The sequence below is a fragment of the Bidens hawaiensis genome, unplaced genomic scaffold (assembly GCF_021521415.1).
Source record: "Bidens hawaiensis isolate Kalapana, Puna unplaced genomic scaffold, B.hawaiensis_p1.1 tig00044792_1, whole genome shotgun sequence".
Taxonomy (NCBI): domain Eukaryota; kingdom Viridiplantae; phylum Streptophyta; class Magnoliopsida; order Asterales; family Asteraceae; genus Bidens; species Bidens hawaiensis.
In genome coordinates, this window is record NW_027497964.1 from 44,867 (window position 1) to 68,425 (window position 23,559).

A 23,559-nucleotide genomic window follows, 5' to 3' on the forward strand; every position below is an offset into this window, starting at 1 on the left:
CCAATCTTCGCCACTTCTAGTTGTTATATATAATGGGTATTTAAAGGATCATGTAAGGAGACTCTTTTAGTCTTTTATAAGTAACTATTTCCTGATAAAGAAATATCTCTTGCCCTTCATCTTTCACTCTTTCCATGGCTTTCCTTGAAGGCCATACCATTCTCTTACCATTTGTAATTTGCTTTCTGATTGTCTTATATGTGCGTCGACGTCATAGTTCTAACACCTCGACAAATTGGCCGCTAATTGGTGGAATACCGGCTGTCCTTGTAAATCTCCAAAGACTCCAAGAATATGCCAGCGACGTCCTCGCATATACTGGTGGTACGTTCTTCCTAAAAGGACCTTGGTTAGCCAAAATGGACATGCTTCTGACCTCAACTCCTGCAGACATCCATCACATTTTGAGCAAAAACTTCCCTAATTATCCTAAAGGTGACCATTTTGGTCAAATCTTCGATATCCTTGGAGAAGGAGTCTCCAACAGCGACGGAGAGATATGGCAGTTCCACCGCAGAACGCTCATGCCCCTTCTAAACCATCCTAGCTTCCATAGCCTCCTCAACAAGAATATTTGGAGCAAGGTTGAGAAAGGATTATTTCCAGCACTTGACAACATTTCGCAAAGAGGGGTGGAGTTGGATTTGCAGGATGTATTTCAAAGGTTTGCGTTTGATATTATATGTCAATCGATTTTTGGTTACGACCCAAAAAGCATGTGTCTTGAATTTCCTTATATTCCATGTGACAAGGCTTTGTCACACGCGGAAGAAGCGATCTTGATTAGGCATCTCGTGCCTGAAAAAATTTGGAAATTGCAACGATTTCTTAACGTGGGACAAGAGAAAAAGTTAAGTGAAGCATGGAAAGACATTGATGAGTTCATATACAAGAACTTAGCTCAAAACCAAAAGGATCTTAATAATATGAACAATGATCAACCCGGGGAAGAAAATTTTCATTTTCTAGCAACTCTAATTAGAGAGGTAAAACAGCAACGTGTCACTTCAAGGGATCAAGATATGTTTTTGAAGAGGTAGGTCCCAGCAGAGCCCAGTTGGACCCGCAAGACTCACCTTGAATAGGGACGTCTGCGCAAGGAACAACTGGTTCCGCAGGACCAACCATGCTCAGAGATGAAGACCTTACACGCAGTACGCCAGCTGTTCCCGCAGGAAAAGCCTCCCAATGGTGAAGTACCCCGCCTGTTCCCGCAGCTGTGGATACAAGCCATCAGGGAAGGCTACCCGCACTAATAGAAAGGCTACACGCACAAGGCACTAACTCTCAATAATTCAGTAATGTCACCTGAAGGAATGAGCAAGGCGGGAATACTCCCGCCCAAATGAGCCAGTCCGTACGCTTCTGGAAGGTCTTTTGTACTATACCTGCCAAGGTATGGACAAAATAGACAAGATCTGACTAGAGCAGCCCATGAACCAATCACAGGGTGACAGCTCACCGACAACAGTACGAGGAGGACCACGCTCTAGTACGAAATGTCACTATCAGCCGTTGCCTACTCACCAACCCTTGTCGTGGCACGTGCGTAGCCTGCAGTGGGTGGAAAAGGAATAGTACACAGCCGGCGGAAAAGGAATAGTACATAGCCGGCGGAAAAGGAATAGTACACAGCCGGCCATGTCACTATCAACCGCTGCCTACCCACCAGCCACCAGCATGGCACGTGCGTAGCCCACAGTTGGTAGAAAAGGAATATTATACAGCTGGCTATACCTGCTTGGAAACCTACCTTCGGCTATAAATACTCCAACACCTTGGAACGGTATCATCATCTTATCTTCACTGTGACATCTGCCCGAACCGACCCGACCCAGGTACCCGTTTTCTGATCCGATTCTTTTTATGATTTAAAATTTAATTATTTTCTTTTAAAACTTGACATTTAAAATATATATATTACTAATAATATTTTCCTTCCCGCCGTCCCGTCCCTCTTCTTCTCTCCGCCTTCTTTTCCCTCTTGTTGCCGTCCCGCCTCTTTCTCTCTCTTGTCGTTGTTCCGCCCTTAAGCCTTGAACCCCCCCTTTCTCTTAACTCTTTGCTTGTCCTTTGGTTCTTCCCGCCTAAGGTTGTCTGCGCAGCTCCACGCGCCAGACTCCTTGCAAGGAAGCCTGCGCGAAGACCAGTTGTTCCTGCGATACGCGAGGCGAACTGTTCTCGCAGCGCGCTAAGAATTGTAGTTCTTCTCGCAGCGCGCTAAGAACGGTAGTTCTTCCCGCGACGCGCTAAGGATTTTAGTTCTTCCCGCGGCGCGCTGTGGACTGTTCTCTCTCTGCCTTCGCCCTCGCGCGTGCACTCGAGCCTTCTCGCGCTAAACCCTTTGAGTTTTCTTCTGTTTAATCTAGCCGTTTGCTTTTGTGATGTCTTATCTCCTGTGTTGTTGACCTGACCTATCTTATGTCTGAAAAGTTACTTTCGGCGCAGCATGCGCACCAATCCCATTGGTTGACAGAAAAAGTGACTGACAATATCTTTTGAGATCTGCTTTTTCCATGCTTGACCAGTACCTTTATCTGACCCGCCCATGCTTTTACTGTTACCTGTCAGCTTTTCCCTTGTCCCCTGCAGCTGCCATATCTTTTGATATCTTTTGCTTTTGTTATCTTTTGCTTGATCCTGCTGAAGATCTTTTCCCCTTTTCTAGGGATTGTGTTCCCTAGGGTTTCCCTATAAATAATAATGCTATTTTCTTAACACTACACACACAAACACTTATTATCTCTCTTCCTTTGCTCTCTGCCGTTGTCCTCTGTCGCCTCCTCTCCTGTTCTGCCCTGTTTTCCGGCAATCTATTATATATAATAATTTACTTATTAATTATGCTAACTTATAATCAAGACTTAAAACCAATCATTAAAACAATAATCTTATTTATAGGTTAACTTGTGCTTGTTTAAAGTTGGTTCTTGCTTTATCTTTCACCGCATCGTTTATCAAGTGAGTAATCTCGTATCTAATCCCTTTTTATTTTTAAATGTTTTGGGATGTTCATGTGTTCATACAAACTTAGAGTCTTAAACTTGTTTATGAACTTTAGTCGCGCAGTATCCCATGTGTTGAGGACGTTTACTTGGCTGTTTATTTGTATGTGTGTATCATTAACCGCTTTGTTCGGCCTATTCCGAAGTTTTCATGGATCCATTGAATGAACACGGGAGACCTATCGTTTACGGTTTTCTTCGTTTACACTTGCACAGATGTTTTCTTGTTTTTGTGCTCATTTGGGAGCACGGATTGAACTATGAACTATGATCTATTTAGGCTTGATCACAATCTGATTACACCCTTGTTAAACACCAGACATACACGTGTTGCGCGCAGATTTATTGTTATCTATGTATTGTATTAAACTTGATTTCTCACCAACACGCAAGTGTTTGACGTTTTATTTTAACACATGTTCAGGTTTGCTGTAGCTACATTTGGAGCTTGTGGACACGTAGGACGTTTTACTTTTGGACCTAGATTAAAATGTAACAAGACAAGTTATTATTGTTCGAATATTTAGTCTTATAATATATTGATTTATGTTAATTTATGTTATCTTGTGTTTACGTTGCGCGCGCGCGAATGAATATATTTATTAAATATTGACACCCAATAGTGTCACGAGTAATGAAACAATATGTGGCGCCCCGATGTATAATCCGCCTTTGGTCGGGGTGTTACAGATTGGTATCAGAGCCCGTTGACTTTAGGATAGGTGGTTAGACGTAACGGCCTAGAATACCTAAGAGTCCCTTCTCGCGCATGAGAGAAATCTCATGTTTGCGCGCTTATTGTTAATTACTCGTTATTTATAAATATGCTTGCGCAGACGCAGCGTATGGTTTTATGTTTTATTTCGCGATATTTCGATTATTGCTGAATTTCGATTTTTATTGGTTTTACTTACATATTCGTTTGTTGGGATTGAAAATCCGAAAAGTCATGGTGATACATGAATAGTTGATTTTCAAATTCCATTTACGATTATGTTCTAAGGTTGGAGACTTGAAAAGTCATGGTGATACATGAATTGTCAACCTCCAATACTCATTTTCTTGTATATTTTATATTGAGGATTGAAAAGTCATGGTGATACATGAATCGTCAATCTCCAATACTCGTTTACTCGTCATTTTAAATTGAGAATTCGGAAAGTCATGGTGATACATGAATTGTCGATTCTCGATTCGAATTTGTTATCTGTATTAAGTTTGCATTCAAATTCATGTTTTACTTTAACTGTTGATGGTATCTAACCCCGCGAAACCAAGCTTTATAAGATTATACTTTGCGCTAAGATATTAACAAAAAAATTAAAACTTTTATAGAATGCCTCCGCTATCTCGCCGATTTCAGAGGAGAGAAGCCGCGCGCAGACGTTCGCTGCAACGTTCCCAGGAAATGGCCGCCGCAATAGCCCAAGCTTTGAGCCAAAACAATACCTCCAGTTATAACATTAAGTCCTTTAATGCGGGTAACCCTCCAAAGTTCACAGGTCTTGAAGGAGCCACCGTGATGCTCCAGTGGCTTGAGAAAATAGAAAACACTTTCCTCCACACCCAATGCCCCTCAGACAGACGAACCCTATATGCTTCCAGTGTCCTGGAATCTAGAGCGCTTACATGGTGGAATGGAGTAGCTCATGCGCTTGGCGCAGAAGCTGCTTCTAGCATGACATGGGAGGAATTCAAGGAAATTCTGACGCGAGAATTCTGCCCTCCCAACGAAGTTAAGCGCCTGGAGGAGGAATTTTGGAATCTTAAGCAATACAGCGGTGAAGCGCGCGAGTACGCGACGCGCTTCCATGAACTAAGCCTGCTTGTTCCTCACCTTGTTACCCCTTCCCGCCGAGCCATAGAGAAGTTCCTTGGGGGTCTCCCCATGGAAATTCAAGATTCTGTATGGGCCAGAAACCCAGTAACCCTCTCTGACGCCATTGAGTTGGCCGCTGTGCTCAGCGACAACCATGTCAGAGCAGGAACCCTGTTCCTGCGGGGAGCTGAGAAGACCAAACCCACCAAGACTGCCCCTGAACCAACAGAAACCAAGCCAGAACCCTCAAACCGTAACAACCTCAAGCGCAGGCGCAAAGCCTATGCGCTTACCAGCCCACCCATTATCCAGCAACCCTACCTACCTCCAGTTTACGCGCCTAACCCACTGTCGACCTACCCAACACCCCCTATAGTCCACAACTATGCCTTAACCAATCCCGCACTCCCTGCCCCGCCAACTAAGAAACCTTACACAGGAACCCAACCCTTCTGCCCAACCTGTAGATTTCACCACCCACCACAAGTCCCATGTCGACAATGTAACCGATGTGGCCGCGTTGGTCACTCAGGCGAGTACTGTAGAATCCCTTCCGCCAATCCAATTGCGCCAACACCACCAGTCTACCCGCAGAACCCACAACCAACCTACCAAAACCCACGACCCAGATCGTGCTTTAACTGCGGTGATCCCAGTCATTTCCGGAACGCGTGCCCGAGACTACAAGTGCAAATCACGCAAGCGAATCCGGTGAACCAGATTTCGAACCAAGTGACACGCGGTCGAGCTTTTAACATAACCGCGCACCAAGCGCAAGCGAATAATGACGTAGTTAATGGTACATTTTTGCTTAACGGATTTTATGCTTCTGTACTTTTTGATACTGGCGCCGATCGAAGTTTTATTTCTCGCGCGTTTGAGCAGAAGCTTGCGCGACCGCGCGATAACTTAAAAGAAAATTTTTCAGTTGAATTGGCTAATGGTGAAACTGTTTTAATTAACTCCGTGATTAAGGATTGCACGCTTAACCTTAACGAAAACGATTTTCTAATCGACCTCATCCCCATGCCTCTTGGAAGTTTCGATGTTATCATTGGTATGGACTGGCTCTCGAATAATCGCGCCGAAGTTATTTGCGCCAAGAAGTTGATTCGCATTCCTCGAGAAAACGGTGATCTTCACATCTACGGCGAGAAACCCTCCAGTGGTCTTAAGCTTATGTCTTGCGCCGAAGCCCGAAGACTCATGCGGAAGAAGTGTATTGCATTTTTAGCCCATGTGGTTAAACCCGATGAAGGAAAGAAGAAGCTTCGCGAAATCCCTGTTGTGCGTGACTTCCCTGAAGTTTTTCCTGATGATCTTCCTGGTATCCCTCCCGCTCGTGAAGTCGAGTTCCGTATTGATCTTGTCCCTGGTGCTTCCCCCGTAACCAAATCTCCTTATCGTCTTGCACCCGCTGAAATGCAAGAATTGGCAAGTCAACTTCAAGAGTTGACCGCTAAAGGATTCATTCGCCCTAGCTCTTCGCCCTGGGGTGCTCCGGTGTTGTTCGTTAAAAAGAAAGATGGTACGTTTCGCATGTGTATCGATTACCGCGAGTTGAACAAACTCACCATTAAGAACCGGTATCCCTTACCGCGCATTGACGACCTCTTTGATCAACTCCAAGGTGCCTCTTGTTTCTCCAAGATCGATCTCCGCTCTGGCTATCACCAGTTGCGCATCCGCGATGAAGATGTTCCCAAGACTGCTTTTCGAACTCGTTATGGCCATTTTGAATTCTTGGTCATGTCCTTCGGTTTAACCAACGCACCCGCCGTTTTCATGGATCTAATGAATCGGGTGTGTAGGCCTTTCTTGGATAAATTCGTGATTGTGTTTATCGATGACGTTCTGATTTATTCTAAGACCAAAGCCGAGCATGAGCAACATCTTCGATTGGTATTGCAAAAGCTTAGAGCCGAGCAGCTCTTTGCCAAGCTCTCCAAGTGTGAATTCTGGTCTGATGAAGTACAGTTTCTTGGTCATGTTGTAAACAAGATGGGTATTCATGTCGACCCATCCAAGATTGAAGCAATCAAGAACTGGATTACGCCGACCACTCCTACCGAGATCCGTTCCTTTCTGGGCTTAGCTGGTTATTACCGGCGCTTCATTTCGAACTTCTCAAAGATCGCTTTGCCTTTAACAGCTCTAACGCACAAAGGTAAACCGTATATTTGGGGCTCGAAGCAAGAAGAAGCCTTTCTGACGCTCAAGCGTTTGTTGTGTGAAGCTCCTGTCCTTGCGCTACCTGAGGGTAATGATGATTTTGTCGTGTATTGCGATGCATCCAACCAAGGTCTCGGTTGTGTTCTTATGCAACGAGGCAAGGTTATCGCTTACGCATCAAGGCAACTCAAGGTTCACGAGAAGAATTATACAACTCACGACCTCGAACTCGGCGCAGTTGTTTTTGCCTTAAAGATCTGGAGACACTACCTTTATGGTACCAAGTGTATCCTCTACACTGACCATAAAAGCCTTCAGCATATCTTTGATCAGAAGGAACTCAACATGAGACAACGCCGATGGAACGAACTCATCAGCGATTACGATTGTGAGATCCGGTATCATCCTGGTAAGGCTAATGTGGTAGCCGATGCGCTCAGCCGCAAACCCTGCCAGCTTAACTGTATCTTGCCGCGCACGCAGCTTCACTTTTCGCCGATTCAGAGCAATCTTGAATCACGCATTCGCGACGCGCAGCGCGCATCCATCAGTAATGGTAACCTTCGCGCCGAGTTAGCGTGTGGCGCGGAAGCTCACTTTGTCCCTAATCTGAGTGGAATTCTCTGCTATCTCAATCGCATCTGGATTCCCTTTGATGAGAATCTTCGCGCTGATATCCTGAGTGAAGCGCATAAATCTCGGTATTCTATTCATCCCGGCGCTGATAAAATGTACAAAGATTTGCGCATTACTTATTGGTGGCCCAGTATGAAAAAGGATATTGCTGTGTTCGTAGCTAAATGCCTGACTTGTTCTAAGGTAAAAGCTGAACATCAACGCCCATCTGGTTTGCTCGAACAACCAGAAATTCCTACGTGGAAATGGGAAGGGATAGCGATGGACTTTATTACCAAGTTACCTTTGACAGCAAGCAAACATGATAGCATTTGGGTAATAGTGGATCGTTTGACTAAGTCTGCTCACTTTCTGCCCATTCGTGAAAACTACCGTGTTGAGCAACTCGCGCAGCTTTATGTCAAGGAGATTGTCTGCCGCCATGGTACTCCTTTGAGCATCATATCCGATCGCGATGGCCGTTTTATATCCCGCTTTTGGAAATCTCTCCAATCTGCGCTAGGAACTCGCTTGGACATGAGTACGCATATCATCCTCAGACTGACGGTCAGTCTGAGCGAACTATTCAAACTCTTGAGGATATGCTCCGATCTTGTGTTCTTGATTTTGGAGGTAATTGGGATTCACACCTGCCTTTGATCGAGTTCTCTTATAATAACAGCTATCATTCCAGTATTGGTATGGCCCCATTTGAAGCACTTTACGGTCGTAAGTGCCGCTCCCCGATTTGTTGGAGCGAAGTGGGTGAAGCTCAAATCACAGGACCCGAACTTGTTCAAGAGACAACCGATAAAATCGCCAAGATCCGTGATCATCTGCTGACTGCCAGAAGCCGACAGAAGAGTTACGCAGATCGTAGGCGAAAGCCTCTCGAGTTTCAAGTTGGTGATCTTGTTCTCCTCAAAGTGTCGCCCTGGAAGGGTGTTGTCCGCTTTGGGAAGAAAGGTAAGCTTGCTCCTCGATATGTTGGACCATTCAAGATTCTCGCGCGTATAGGAAAAGTTGCCTACAGACTTGACCTGCCGCCCGCGCTCAGTAATGTGCATCCAACGTTCCATGTTTCCAATCTCAAGAAATGTTTAGCTGACGAGAACCTTCACATTCCACTTGATGAAGTTCAAGTTGACGAATCCATGCATTTCGTTGAGAAGCCTGTTGAGATTATGGATCGCGAGGTTAAGCAAACCAAGCGCAGTCGCATCCCTATCGTAAAAGTTCGCTGGGAGTCCAAGCGCGGAGCCGAGTTTACATGGGAAAGGGAAGATCAAATGAAGATCAAGTACCCGCACCTGTTCTCTGCGCAACCTACTTCGAGATAAATTTCGGGACGAAATTTCTTAAAGTAGGGGAGACTGTGACATCTGCCCGAATCCGACCCGACCCAGGTACCCGTTTTCTAATCCGATTCTTTTTATGATTTAAAATTTAATTATTTTCTTTTAAAACTTGACATTTAAAATATATATATTACTAATAATATTTTCCTTCCCGCCGTCCCGTCCCTCTTCTTCTCTCCGCCTTCTTTTCCCTCTTGTTGCCGTCCCGCCTCTTTCTCTCTCTTGTCGTTGTTCCGCCCTTAAGCCTTGAACCCCCCCTTTCTCTTAACTCTTTGCTTGTCCTTTGGTTCTTCCCGCCTAAGGTTGTCTGCGCAGCTCCACGCGCCAGACTCCTTGCAAGGAAGCCTGCGCGAAGACCAGTTGTTCCTGCGATACGCGAGGCGAACTGTTCTCGCAGCGCGCTAAGAATTGTAGTTCTTCTCGCAGCGCGCTAAGAACGGTAGTTCTTCCCGCGACGCGCTAAGGATTTTAGTTCTTCCCGCGGCGCGCTGTGGACTGTTCTCTCTCTGCCTTCGCCCTCGCGCGTGCACTCGAGCCTTCTCGCGCTAAACCCTTTGAGTTTTCTTCTGTTTAATCTAGCCGTTTGCTTTTGTGATGTCTTATCTCCTGTGTTGTTGACCTGACCTATCTTATGTCTGAAAAGTTACTTTCGGCGCAGCATGCGCACCAATCCCATTGGTTGACAGAAAAAGTGACTGACAATATCTTTTGAGATCTGCTTTTTCCATGCTTGACCAGTACCTTTATCTGACCCGCCCATGCTTTTACTGTTACCTGTCAGCTTTTCCCTTGTCCCCTGCAGCTGCCATATCTTTTGATATCTTTTGCTTTTGGAACCTTTTTGCTTTTGTTATCTTTTGCTTGATCCTGCTGAAGATCTTTTCCCCTTTTCTAGGGATTGTGTTCCCTAGGGTTTCCCTATAAATAATAATGCTATTTTCTTAACACTACACACACAAACACTTATTATCTCTCTTCCTTTGCTCTCTGCCGTTGTCCTCTGTCGCCTCCTCTCCTGTTCTGCCCTGTTTTCCGGTAATCTATTGTATATAATAATTTACTTATTAATTATGCTAACTTATAATCAAGACTTAAAACCAATCATTAAAACAATAATCTTATTTATAGGTTAACTTGTGCTTGTTTAAAGTTGGTTCTTGCTTTATCTTTCACCGCATCGTTTATCAAGTGAGTAATCTCGTATCTAATCCCTTTTTATTTTTAAATGTTTTGGGATGTTCATGTGTTCATACAAACTTAGAGTCTTAAACTTGTTTATGAACTTTAGTCGCGCAGTATCCCATGTGTTGAGGACGTTTACTTGGCTGTTTATTTGTATGTGTGTATCATTAACCGCTTTGTTCGGCCTATTCCGAAGTTTTCATGGATCCATTGGATGAACACGGGAGACCTATCGTTTACGGTTTTCTTCGTTTACACTTGCACAGATGTTTTCTTGTTTTTGTGCTCATTTGGGAGCACGGATTGAACTATGAACTATGATCTATTTAGGCTTGATCACAATCTGATTACACCCTTGTTAAACACCAGACATACACGTGTTGCGCGCAGATTTATTGTTATCTATGTATTGTATTAAACTTGATTTCTCACCAACACGCAAGTGTTTGACGTTTTATTTTAACACATGTTCAGGTTTGCTGTAGCTACATTTGGAGCTTGTGGACACGTAGGACGTTTTACTTTTGGACCTAGATTAAAATGTAACAAGACAAGTTATTATTGTTCGAATATTTAGTCTTATAATATATTGATTTATGTTAATTTATGTTATCTTGTGTTTACGTTGCGCGCGCGCGAATGAATATATTTATTAAATATTGACACCCAATAGTGTCACGAGTAATGAAACAAAATGTGGCGCCCCGATGTATAATCCGCCTTTGGTGGGTGTTACATTCACTAGCTATTTCTCTTAATATACACTTATATTCAGAGCAATCTAGTCTGATTCTCACGCCGGAGGGTGGTCACAAGGAGGAACACCCCCCCCTTCTCAGTGACGAGCTCACGGTGTCTGTTTTGCAGGTCATCAGAATAACCATCTCTGTCGGACCTAACCCTCGTGGGTAACATCTATTTAACCCCCAGATTATCCGTAATCTGCCCGGGGTCGATTAGTGTTTCTTCATTGGCGCCATCCGTGCATAAAAGCTAGAACTAATTTTCTCAGTTTTTTCAAAACCTCTGAAAAGATGGTTAACGTTACTCCGGTCCCAAGGCCAGTGAGTGACCAAGAAACCCCGGTAACCACAACCCCAGCTACTGGGGGGAACACCGGCGGTTACACAAATTTTTCGAACACTACCCCGGTTACCCAAGCCGGGGCAAGTGCAGTAAACAATCTTTCACTGGGATTCACCGATGCCCAGTTGGAGAAACAGACGAGGCTCCCCCGCCAAACACTCGATCAAGTTAAGGCGTGGGCCGAAGCACGTCTGAAGGAATTCCAAGCTGAGTTGGATGAACGCTTGCGTTCACTCCAACAGGCTGACGAATTCGGAAACACTCGACAATAGCTCAACATGAGCAGTGAGTGCGAGTACTCGGACGATGATCGGGAGGAATCCGACACCGACGCAAACCCTCGCCATAGGGAGAAAGGGAAGCGTAAGGAAACGGACTTCCAACCAAGAAGGAGTTTCGGAGAAACTTTCAAACCAAGGAACGCGGGGGGAAACCCACGTGACTTCTCCAAAACCTTTAGACCAACTGCTGCAAATGCGGGAACATCCAAGTTTGCAAGGACATTGCGGAAGCAATCGCCCCGAGAAGTGCCAAACAGATGTCCAACATCGGCACTTATGATGGTATATCCGACCCAGATGATCACTTGAACATATTCATAGCGGGGGCAACCGTCAGCAACTGGACGGAACCCACGTGGTGTTATATGTTCCAGATGACGCTGGTTGGAGCGGCCAGGGCGTGGTTTGATCGTTTACCGGTCCACCACATCTATGATTGGGCGGACTTTCAACACAAGTTCAGCCAACACTTCAGTCAACAGAGGAAATATACTGAAGAGCAGTGGTCGATCCTCAACTGCGTTAGAGAGGAGGATGAATCTTTACTAGACTTCATCACTCGCTTCAACTCCGAAAAGCTGAGTCTGGGCACAATAAGCGAAGATCTGGTTCGCGCCGCTTTCATCCAGGGCGCCGAATACCCAGAGCTTATCCGCACGTTGACGGGTAAGGACGGCATGCCATCCACATGGGATGCCATCATGACGGCGGCCAAGCGCTTTGCCGAAACGGAGAAGCAACTGGGTAGGGATCTTCCCCAGAATACACACCTCTACACGCAGAGGACTAGAGAAAACAACGTCCGGACCGCCCGGCAAAACAAAAAGAGGAAGCTAGGTATTTGGCAGTCAAGGGTAAACTTTGACACCTCATCCAGCTCTCGCCCTCTAGTAGGCGGAAGGGATAACACGCACCCATCAAGCCGAAAACACCGGTGGACGCCACTCACCAAAAGCGTCACGGAGATATTTGCCACTAAAAAACTCCCATGGCCAAAAGCTCCAGTAATCCGGCAGCGACCTAATGCGGATCAGAGCAAATCCTGTGACTTCCACGGGACAAAGGGTCACAACACTGAGGAGTGTACATCCTTGAAGGATATTGTTGAAACATTCGTCAAGGATGGAAGACTTACACACCTTGTGGCATCAATCAAGAATGGAGGGAGGAATGATAACCGGTACAAAGGCAACGGACAAAAGCCCGTTGACATCAGCATCCACATGGTTCATAGTAACATCAGAGGAAGAAAAAGACGAACGACAGAACCATGCGCGTGGAAGGAAGCTGAGGTGCGCTTCCCGCGAGTGCCAGGAGGACCCAGCAAGGAAGGCCCTATCGTCATCAAAAGCCAGCTGGGGCACTACATCACTTCCCGCACTCTTGCTGACAACGGTGCCTCGTCAACGGTTATGTACAGGCAGTTCTTCGACAAGCTAGACGACGAAGACAAGGAACGCCTGGAAACGGTCTACGCCTCGATGGAAGGGTTCGACGGCAGCACAAACACCCCCCTGGGTATCCTATCTTTCCCCGTCATTCTCACGGACGGGAAACACTCCCACACAGAAGACGTGGACTTTGTCGTGATGAAGAAGCCACACCACACATACGACATTCTCTTCGGGAGAGACGGGATGGCAAGATTCAATGCCGTGGTATCTTCAGTCCACGGCATGATGGGATGGCCAACAGCTGAGGGTGTAGCGATGATCACCGGTATTCCCCAGGTATGCATCGAATCTGTCTCATTTAAACCCAAACCAAAGATGGCTAAACCAACCATCACCGAACCAGAAAAATGGGCCCTCAATGGCAAATACCCTGACCAGGCTGTTACCATTGGCCCAACAATCACTGATCCTACGCGCACCTTACTCAAACGCTTACTACAGAAAAACGCTGACATCTTCGCGTGGACACCAGCTGACATGACTGGTGTACCTCGAAGTAAGGCAGAGCATAAGCTCAAGTGTGACCCGGCTTTTACGCCAGTCATACAAAAGCGCAGAGTAATGGGGGCGGAACAAGCTAACGCGTGTAGAACCCAAGTCAAGGAACTCCTTGACGCGGGCATCGTACGCGTTAGTAGATATCAAACATGGGTTGCAAATCCCGTTATGGTACCGAAGGCTAACAAACAATGGCGCATGTGCATAGATTTCAAAGATTTAAACAAAGCATGCCCCAAAGATTGTTACCCGTTACCCGAAATTGACCTCAAAGTGGATTCATTAGCACCGTTTCGCCTTAAATGCTTCCTTGATGCGTATAAGGGGTACCATCAAATCCACATGGCCCTTGATGATCAGGACAAAGCCGCATTTCGGACGCCCGATGGCACATTTTGTTATCAAATGATGCCATTCAGACTTAAGAATGCTGGGTCCACATACCAACGTCTGATGGACAAAGAGTTTCATGCCCAAATTGGGAGGAACTTGGAAGTCTACATGGATGACTTGGTCATCAAAAGCCCTGATCCAGAAGCGATGTTGAAAGACATCGAAGAAACTTTCAACACGCTCAGAAAGATAAACGTGAAGCTCAACCCGAGCAAGTGTTCCTTTGGGATGGAAGAAGGGAAGTTCTTAGTAGTCATTGTTACTAAAGATGGCTTCAGAGCGAACCCTGAAAAGGTCGAAGCCATTATCAAAATGGAATCACCTACCACCATCAAGCAGGCTCAGACACTGAATGGACGCCTAGTCGCACTTAACCGCTTTTTGTCAAACCATGCGGATAGGTCGTTCCCATTCGTGTCAACATTGAGAAACTGTTTAAAGAAAACGCACTTCCGCTGGACACCAGAAGCGGAAGCAGCTTTTCAGGAAATTCGGTCACGCTTGATCGAACTCCCAACGCTCACAGCACCAGAAGCGGGGGAGGAATTAATCCTATACCTTTCCGCCACAAATAGAGCAACCGGGGCAGTCCTCCTAGTAGAGCGAAAAGGCATCCAGATGCCTATTTACTATGTTAGCCGTGTCCTAACAGACGTAGAAACCCGGTACTCTACCCTGGAAAAATTAGTCTTAGCACTTGTACAGGCTTCACGCAGGCTAAGACGATATTTCCAAGGTCACCCAATCACCGTTCTCACCAACTTCAAACTTGCACACGTTCTAGGCAAACCCGAGTTGTCGGGACGGCTAGCCAAATGGGCAATAGAATTGGGAGAATACGCGATAAAGTAAAAGCCGAGACCAGCAATAAAAGGCCAGGTCTTGGCCGACTTTATTGCTGAAGTCCCCGCTTCGCGGGAGAAAGAGTGCCAGGAGGAGGCTCAACCCTCCCCAGCACAGGACATCAATGATGTCTGGCGACTCTACACTGATGGAGCTGCCAGCAACGAGGGTTCAGGCGCAGGGTTGAAACTAACCAACCCAGCAGGCCAAGAATACACTTACGTTATTCGACTGGATTTTCCAAGTACGAATAACGAAGCGGAGTATGAAGCATTCTTGGCCGGGCTGAGAATTGCGCGTAAGATGGGAGTGAAAAACTTGGAAGCCCACGTGGATTCCATGTTAGTAGCTAACCAAATAAACGGGACGTACACGGCCGTGAACGACACAATGGCCCTGTACCTCGCACAAGCAAAAACCCTTATGCGCGATTTTAATGATTGTAAAGTCATACACGTCAAGCGTAGCGAAAACAAATCTGCGGATGCGTTAAGCAAGCTTGCATCATTAGCCTTCACCCACTTGGGAAAGGATATCCGCATTGAACTCCTTGGAGCACCATCAGTCCCGCACAAGGAAATCTGTGTCATCCAAACCGGCACAGAAACGTGGATGACACCAATAATAAATTACCTTGCAGCGGGTATACTACCAGAGTCAAAAACACAGGCAAGAAAAATACGTTGTAAAGCGCTGAACTATCAACTCATCGATGACATCCTTTACAGACGTAACTTTCTTGGCCCACTCCTAAGATGCGTGGACAACCAAGATGCTTGCTACCTCCTAAGGGAAGTACACGAGGGCATCTGTGGAGTACACGCAGGTCCACGCGCTGTTGTAGCTAAGCTAAACAACGCGGGATACTTTTGGCCGGGGATGCATACGGATGCGCTGGCATACATCAGAAAGTGTAGGTCTTGCCAGCTCTACGCACCCAACACGCATTGCCCGAAGAATGAACTTGTTCCAGTCACCTCTTCATGGCCATTTCAGAAGTGGGCCATCGACGTGACAGGCCCATTTCCCACAGCAGCAGGGAACGTTCAGTTTCTAGTGGTAGCCATCGACTACTTCACCAAGTGGATAGAAGCAAAACCCTTAGCCCAAACAACCGCAAAACATATCAAAAAATTTATTTGGGAATTTATTATTTGTCGTTTTGGACTTCCACAGACTTTGGTGAGCGATAATGGCACCAACTTTGCTGACAAGAAGCTACAAAAGTGGCTGGAAGAACTTCAAATCACCCACACCTTTACCTCAGTGGCGCACCCGCAGGGTAACGGTGAGGTGGAAAGAGCAAATAAGAGCATCGTCGACGGCATAAAGAAAAGACTCCTGGAACACAGATCCGGCTGGGTGGACGAAGTTCCACACGTCCTTTGGGCAAACAGAACGCTGAAAAAGGCCAGTACGGGAGAAACCCCGTTCAGCCTCACTTATGGCACTGAAGCCATGGTCCCGGTCGAAATTGGTTTACCCTCACCAAGGGTCTTGATTCAGCCAGAAGACAATGATGCGGAAAGACGGTTAGACCTTATGCTAACCGAAGAACGCAGAGACTTAGCCGCAGCGCGTGAAGAGAACTACAAGCGACAAATGCAAAAGTACTACAACACGCGGGTAAAACTCTGCAACTTCAATGTCGGAGACTACATATTGCGTAACAAGGAGGCTTCGAACCAAGAACGCCCAGGAAAGCTGGCCCTGGTCTGGGAAGGACCATACATTATCAAAGAAGTTTTGGGAAAGGGCGCATACCGGCTCGAAAGGCTCGATGGCACTCCCATCCCAAGAACATGGAATGGAGCTCAATTACGCAAATGTTACATGTAGATCAATTCCAAACTTGTAAAGAAAAGGCCTAGAGCCACTTCTAATGGAAATGATTCTCCTTTATCACATTGTGTTGATAGCCTTACCTTTATACTTATGAACTTCCCACACTGATATGCCGGTATTCACTGCATAAATAAGTATGGGAAGAAGTAAGTCGTTGCGTGTGGAAGGCGGCAAAACCCGCATAAACACAAAAAACGGTAAAAATTTCTAAGGAAAAGATAAGGAAAACCTTCACGCATGTCAGTTATAGGTGAAGTTTGGTCATCCCACTTAATGAAAGTGACGGTCCTACCCGCACAATCATGATATAGGAAACTGAACATTAACCTATTGACAACCGCGCGTCGAAAGGTTAACTTATTCAAAATACTTAGAAAATTTCTAAGGAAAAGATGAGGAAAACCTCCACGCAGGTCAGACATAGGTAAAGTTTAGCCATCCTACTAAGTAAAAGTGACGGTCTTACCCGCACAATCACGAAAGAGGAAGCAAAACTTTAACCTATTATCTGCCACGTTGAAAGGTTAACTTATCCAATTACTCAAGAAATTACTAAGTTAAACCTAAATATGCGTGAAATAAAACATATAAGGTTTACAAGGCAATGTATTAACAAATAATTTTTATTCCATCAAAATTCAAATATTACAAGAATTGCTGGGCATATACCCGCATACAAAAATAAAAATCTACTCTAACGGTGGAAAGGGATCTAAAGGATCAAGCTTCAGGACCACTCCCACTTGGACCCGCACCATCAGTAGAATGTGGCGGTTCAAGGAAAGCCTTGAGGATAGCTAGCCCATCATCAGCAGCAGTAATCTCGTTCACCTACTCCACCACCGGATGCGGGAAGGCAGCATACTGATTCACTGCTTGGTCATAAGCAGCTTCAGTATCCACATCATAAAGAGGGAAGTTGGATGGCGGGATGCCTTGTTCAACAAACCCTAGACCAAGCAGGAAGCCAGCCTTTTCCCCATCCTCATGAGAAGCGTTGAGGGCTGCGCTCATAGCATCGTCATATGATGTGTTCGTAAAAACCCGATGCACAACCTACAAAGCAGAAATATATCAAACTCTTCTAAGTGTAAGGAAAAGCGTAAAGAAATTGTGAAACTGCGCATACCTGAGACAACGCTTCTCGAAGAAGCCATTCCTTGGTAACCAGAGCCTCCTGGAGGGCAGCTTGAGCTTCATCACGGGCGCGTTTGGCTTCGTTCTTAGTAAGGTTGGCAAGCAACACATCTTTAGCTGTAGCCTCTTCAACGCCCTTTAGCTTACGCTCAGTGCGGTCAAGCATGCCCCTTTGGTCCAAGATCTCTTGGAGCTTCTTGGCGTCTTCCATGGCCAAGGCATCATGAGCCTGCTGGAGCCTCTCTAGTTTGGCCTTAAGCTCCTCATTCTCGGTGCGTAGAGGCTCAGCAACAGCTTCAGCCTTGGTGGCCCTCTCAGTTGCGTTCCGAGCAGTTTCCTTAGCCAACCGAAGCTGTTCGTTAACAGCTTCGGTTGGCTAAGGAAACTGCTCGGAACGCAACTGAGAGGGCCACCAAGGCTGAAGCTGTTGCTGAGCCTCTACGCACCGAGAATGAGGAGCTTAAGGCCAAACTAGAGAGGAGCTTGGGTAGCCTTGGAACGGGCCTCGAGCCGGGCCTGAACTTCAACCTCGAGGGCATTGAAGGCCTTCTCCTTTTCCGCAGCAACGGCGGCAAGCTTCTTATTCTCCTCCCGGATAGCCCGCGCCTGAGCCACTTCCAGGCTACGCGACGTCTTTAACTTGTCGTTTTCACGAAAAAAGTAGCTCGACGCGCGGCTGCATCCGGGCAAGGAGGATTCGGAGCTCGTTGGACAGCCTACCCTCTTGGTAGCTGGCCATGGCCTCCCCCAGCGCACCGCTTGGGGCGGCGTGGCGTGCCCATTCGACGCACTCCTCAGCAATCCGGAGGGTCGTTCCCCGGCGGATACTCCACCGAGGAGCGTACACCTCGTTGGAATCACGAACTGCAATAAAACAAAAAACAGTTAGAGAAAAAGAAATGATAAAAGGGATATAGGCCAAAATAACCCTACGCACCTGTAGGGTCGACAACAGGCCGATAGCCACTAAACCCATCACCTGAACCTAAGGGATATCCATCCAAAAGGTCAGGGAGACGGGAAGGAGGCAAGGATTGGCTAGACGCCCCAACACCAAACATACCTGAAGGACCGGCCGTAGTCGCCGGCGCCGGAGGAGGCATGGTGGAGGCCGCCGCGGTAGAGACCAACGGAGGTGAACTCACCGGAGGTGAACTCACAACCGTGGTCGTCACTGCGGAAGAGCCCGCAGAAGAAACCACCACCGGCTCAGTGAAGGATTCCGTGAAGATGGCACTGACAGCCGGCGGGGATGATGTTACAGTTGGAACAGTTGGCTCAACGGGATGAGCAACTGAACCAGTACTGCAAACAGGCGTAGCCGCCTGGGTCATCGTCTCGGGTAGGTTGACCAAACCTACCTTCATGGGTCCAGAGCTGCTCCCTCCCGCTCCACTCTGGAATGCAGCAGCATCCACGCCTGCACGAAGACAAGATGTATAAGTATAATGGCGGAAAGATATGAAGATTAAAGTAAATGAAGTTTATACTTACGAGTCCTCTTGAGCTTGAAGGTGCGAACAGGCGGGGACGAACCCGATGGAGCCGGCCTCTTCACGCCGGTCACCGTCGTTGTACTGGGCTGCCCGGAGGTGACAGCTGTCTCAACCTCCGGAACAGTGGTCTCACCACCACCAGGGTTCCCCGCCGCCTCTTCACTCTCGGTCTCCGACTCAGACCGGTTTCCCTGATCGGCAGTGGAGGCAACCTTCGCCTTGCCCTTCCCGCCAGCAGCCTTCTTCTTCATCGCGAAGAAAGGACCATCTGCGGATTCCTCATCAGAAGATGACAAAATTAGAGGAATTCCAGCGGAGGTTGGAGCATTGAGAGGGCGAGGGTTAAATAATCTTTTACCTGGCCGCGTGGCGCTCAGTATCTCGTGGCCTGGCGGGTAGGCCTCCACAAACCGATCTGTCGTCTGCTCAAGGATGGGCAACTCGTTCTCGTCAAGAGCAGGAGTACCCAACCGAGCGGGACCACCGCTCTCCCGCGGCCGCAGAAGAGACTGCAAGTCGTTTCCCTCTGAAAATAAAAAGAAATGGTTAGAACAAAAACCCTAAATTAGCAAATAATATGAAGCATACCGTAAGGGATAGAGTTCAAACCGTATTCGAGGACGATGGGAATCTGTGGCACCTCTGCCCCAGCATCCTTCCACACCCGGCTCATACCGAGCATCACCATCCCGGACTCCGCAAAGCGGTAAACCGGAGTCTGGATCCGGGAAATCTTGGAGAACCATTCCGCCTCCTGGTAGTTGGAGGCGTGAAGGCTGGGGAGTGCTCTCCCATTCTTGAATGTCATCGCAATAGGGACGACACGGGCAGAGATGTAGAAGAACTCCCGCTTCCAAGACCGAAGACTGCGCTCGGTAGCGCAGATCTTCAAACCCTTGATCCGGGTGACCAAGGTGTACCAGCCTTGGATGCACCTCCAGGAGTAGAAGGTCATCAGGCGGTCGACATGGGGCTCCACACCCAAAATGAGGCACACCCATTCAAAATGGCGGATCTTGGCGATCGCCATTGGGTGTACCTCCGTCAGATGCACACCGTGTCTCTCCAAAACACGGTATACAAACTTCGTCAATGGGAACCTGAGATTCCCATAAACGAAAAATGCAGCATATACCCCTATCTTGCCTTTGGGGGCATCGTACATCGTCTGATGAGACGCAGGAACTCAGGCTCGAAAGGCTCGAGCATGAACTTCCTGACGACGTACTGATAAAGGTCAACGGGTAGAGCACACTGGCACTCGCCAGCAGTACTCTTGTCATCCTTATCAGACATGGACGTCGGGTTCTCGACGTACACGTCAGACTTCTCGGCGGTAGCCTCAAGATCATGAGTAGAAGACATGTTTTAAATGTAAAGAAGGAACGATTTCAGGAGAATGCTTGACAAAGGTTAGAGTATTCGCCGGAAATCGTTTAGAAGAAGAAGAGAGAAGTGAAAGTGTGGATTAAGATGAACCCTCTCCCCCTTTATATACTCATCGCAATGAATGCGATGAATTTAATGCGGGAGAGAGAGAAAATAGCAGGTGCAATGAAACTATGACACGTGGAAAAAACAAGCTGGCAACAGCTGTTGACAGGACGTGCGCCGCTTGCACCCACGCGCCCGAAAACTCGCGCCACGTGCCTGAAAAAGCGTCTGGAATGACCATATACTGTCACGTCGCCATAACTTCCTGCACGTCCTGAAACTGTCAGAAAAAACCGTCGGACGACACTAACGTCCCTTCAACAGTTTGGACTGTTCTTATCCTTTCACCAACTCTTCGAATTTCAAAGAAATTCAAAAAGATTCAAAGATTCAAAAATAAGGGGGAATATACCCCCTTACCTTAGTACCCAAGAAACCGTAAGACAAGTGCGGGTACAGTGTCAAGGCGAAACCCTTCACATACCTAGCACCTGCAGGGAATTGAAGCCAAGAATACCTTGGAAGTAAAGAAACTATAAGACGAGTGCGGGTACAGTGTCAGGGCGAAACCCTTCACATACTTGGCACTTGCAGGGAATTGAAACCAAGAAGGATCTTCTGGAACGTGCTTGCGGAAAGAGAAATAGCACCTCCGCATAGCGGGAACGTTGAGAACTAGCTTGTTTGAAACTTCAAGGCGGAATTGGTGGTTTAACATAACTGATCACTATGTCCGAAACTACCAAAACCTCGTGAAGAATCTATACAAGTGAAACTCAACGCTCCCGATGTGCGAAGGGGTTAAACACCTACCCGCATCACAACCAAAGATCAGGCAGAAAAGTCGGGAATTTCTGCGAGTGACATTAGGAAAACCGCGGGAAGAATCCTCACGGAAAACCTTAAAACTAAAAACCCTTTCCAAAACCCCTTGCTTAAGTCCAAAAGTTCACCTCACTTATTAACAATTCATGAGAAGAACATTGGACTGGGGGGACTTGAAGAGGTAGGTCCCAGCAGAGCCCAGTTGGACCCGCAAGACTCACCTTGAAGAGGGACGTCTGCGCAAGGAACAACTGGTTCCGCAGGACCAACCATGCTCAGAGATGAAGACCTTACGCGCAGTACGCCAGCTGTTCCCGCAGGAAAAGCCTCCCAATGGTGAAGTACCCCGCCTGTTCCCGCAGCTGCGGATACAAGCCATCAGGGAAGGCTACCCGCACTAATAGAAAGGCTACACGCACAAGGCACTAACTCTCAATAATTCAGTAATGTCACCTGAATGAATGAGCAAGGCGGGAATACTCCCGCCCAAATGAGCCAGTCCGTACGCTTCTGGAAGGTCTTTTGTACTATACCTGCCAAGGTATGGACAAAATAGACAAGATCTGACTAGAGCAGCCCATGAACCAATCACAGGGTGACAGCTCACCGACAACAGTACGAGGAGGACCACGCTCTAGTACGAAATGTCACTATCAGCCGCTGCCTACTCAACAACCCTTGTCGTGGCACGTGCGTAGCCTGCAGTGGGTGGAAAAGGAATAGTACACAGCCGGCGGAAAAGGAATAGTACATAGCCGGCGGAAAAGGAATAGTACACAGCCGGCCATGTCACTATCAGCCGCTGCCTACCCACCAGCCACCAGCATGGCACGTGCGTAGCCCACAGTTGATAGAAAAGGAATATTATACAGCTGGCTGTACCTGCTTGGAAACCTACCTTCGGCTATAAATACTCCAACACCTTGGAACGGTATCATCATCTTATCTTCACTAGCTATTTCTCTTAATTTACACTTATATTCAGAGCAATCTAGTCTGATTCTCACGCCGGAGGGTGGTCACAAGGAGGAACCCCCCCCCCCCCCCCATTCTCAGTGACGACCTCACGGTGTCTGTTTTGCAGGTCATCAGAATAACCATCTCTGCCGGACCTAACCCTCGTGGGAAACATCTATTTAACCCCCAGATTATCCGTAATCTGCCCGGGGTCGATTAGTGTTTCTTCAGTTTTTAAGAGACATTTTGTTGAATTTGATTGTTGCGGGAAGAGATACGACTAGCAGTACTCTCTCTTGGTTCTTTTACCTTCTTGCCAAAAACCCTTTAGTAGAAGATAAGATCCGAAAAGAGCTCGTGACGCGACTACATAAGGAAGCGGGAGGGAAATGGAGCGATATTCAAGCATTGGATTTGTGCAAACTGCTTTATCTTCATGGCGGGATATATGAAGCCTTAAGGCTTTACCCTGCGGTTCCATTTCAGCATAAAATTCCAGTCCAACCGGATGTGCTTCCAAGTGGCTATCAAGTAGATAGTAACACTGCAATCATTCTATGTTTTTACGCCATGGGAAGGATGGAATCGATATGGGGAAAGGATTGCTTTAAATTTAAACCTGAAAGATGGTTTGCAACAGGAGGTGGGATCGAACATCATTCGTCTTCTAAGTTCCCCGCGTTTAATGCTGGGCCAAGAACTTGTTTAGGTAAGCAAACGAGCTTCACTCAGATGAGGATAGTGGCTGCTACAATAATATACCTTTACCATGTGGAGCTGGCCGAAAGTCACCCGATCGTACCAAGTAATTCGGTTATACTTGAGATGAAGAATGGTTTGAAGGTGAGGTTAACTAAAAGAAATGAAGTTTTATATTAAGGTTTGATGTCAATCATATCCTTTAGGATGTGTTTAGTGATTTGCCTAAGAATAAAGTGTGCTTTTTATATATAATAGCAAAATATGGAAGTCTCATTTATATAAAATTTGCATTATCTTATGTTTCATTGTGTGTTATGAATGCAGTTCGTATTTAATTTGTCGACAAAGTAGTCTGGATGTTTTTCTTAGATATGATCTATATATTTGTATGTATCTAGTTTAGTTAATGTTTAGTGATTAGTGAACCTTTTGCTTTTAGGCTATGTGTAGTGGAGGG

General features: G+C 46.8%; 1 pseudogene; it reads left to right on the forward strand.

The window, feature by feature from the left end:
* The first annotated feature begins 134 nt into the window (after nt 1–134).
* Nucleotides 135–23,279, forward strand: LOC143595202 (alkane hydroxylase MAH1 pseudogene; annotated as a pseudogene).
* The last annotated feature ends 280 nt before the right edge of the window (nt 23,280–23,559 follow it).